The sequence below is a fragment of the Bison bison genome, unplaced genomic scaffold, assembly GCF_000754665.1.
Source record: "Bison bison bison isolate TAMUID 2011002044 unplaced genomic scaffold, Bison_UMD1.0 scf7180017858024, whole genome shotgun sequence".
Lineage (NCBI taxonomy): Eukaryota > Metazoa > Chordata > Mammalia > Artiodactyla > Bovidae > Bison > Bison bison.
In genome coordinates this window covers 14004-15600 of record NW_011488597.1, presented here as the reverse complement: position 1 = coordinate 15600, position 1597 = coordinate 14004, and positions in this window count along the sequence as shown.

Below are 1597 nucleotides of genomic sequence, written 5' to 3'. Positions count from 1 at the left end.
AGATATCAATGCCCTCCCTACTTCCCACTCTCATCATTCCCAGTAGAAAATAGAAAATATTTGGGAAATGTGATAAGAAAAGTATTACAGAACAAAACCAGACGTGGCAGGATAAGAACGTATACAATCACACAGAAACGCTATAGACCAGGGATCTCATTTTCCAACTCCAAAAACCCGGAAAGTGACAGCAAATTCAACGCAAAACGAAGGGCCTAAAACAGAAACAGCAGAGAATGGAATGGGGACGCATTGCTATGTGTCAGGTGGAGGTTCCTGTACCCAGGGGTGGGGCTGCTAGATGGATTGGGGAAGCCGAGGGACCCCATGGGTGGGGGTGCTTTGGGGCTTGGCTGGCAGAGTTGTGTCAGCGGGATTCTGCAATCTTGTTCTAGGGGAGCAGGGTCAAATGCCAGGATCTGTCAACACTGATCTGAGGCCAAGTCTGGGGCTCTAGCCCCCCACCACCCTTGACCTGCCCAACTTTCGAGAACATTCGACACTCGCCGTGTTCTGCCCAGAACTTCGGGGACCTACCCCCTCCCCAAGCCCCTGACTCACTCCCCCCAACCCCTTCCATCCTCTTGTCCAGACCATCTATAATATTTTGTCTCCTTTTTCTGCCCAGATCTTCTGGAAGTTTCCCCATGGCAACCATATCTTGCCCCATATTCTGGAACCTTCCCAGTTGTGTTTGCTCAGATTACTGACCTTCCCTGTGGCCTTGGCTTCTGCTTAGACCTTCTGGGACATTTGCCACCACACCCTTCCACCCCTACTCCCCTGGGTCTTGCCTGGCCTTCTGAAACCTTCTCCAGGGTCTGTGTTCCTTGAAGACCTTCTGGAGCCTTCCTTGAGACGCATCCTGCCAAGAACTCTGGATCCTTCCTGTAGTCCCATATCCTTCCCAGACTTTAGAACTTCCTACCCCCACCTCCCGCCCTGTGTCTTGCCCAGACCTCTTGGAAATTTGCCTGCCCTTGTGTCCTGCCCAGACCTTCTGGACATGCAAGCCTTCACCGAGCCCTAGAACCTTGGCATTAACTCCACATCCTCAGCAGACCTGCTTTCCAATTTTCCTTCACAGTAATCATCACGGGATCTTTCCACTCTTCAGCTTCTCAACCTATTTGAAACTGTTTTCTCTGGTGCATATAAGTGTCTAGTTCAGTCCAGATACAAAGTGTATTACAATGCTGCAAACTTCTGATGTGTGTTTCATTCATTTAATATTGTCTTGCTAGCCAGTCCTTCTGTTTTTGGTCATCCTCCTTTTCGTGTGTCCTGCAGTAATTCTGTCCATCATCGTTAGAAACTCAATTGTGTGACTGTAAGCAAAGGGGACATATTCTCTCTGTTCATATTGAGCTAAGTGTGTGAATGAAAGGTAAACCTTCGATTACGTCACTCATACAATTCAATTGGGTAAATGTCCCCCTTTGTAAGAATTGGAGTTGATGTATGATACCACTTAAGTTACAGGTGTAGGATATAGTGACTGAAAATTTTTAAATGCATAGTCCGTTCGTGGTTACCGTAAAATATTGGCTCCATCTCCCGTCCTGTACAACATATGTCCCTGTGGCTTCCTGTATAC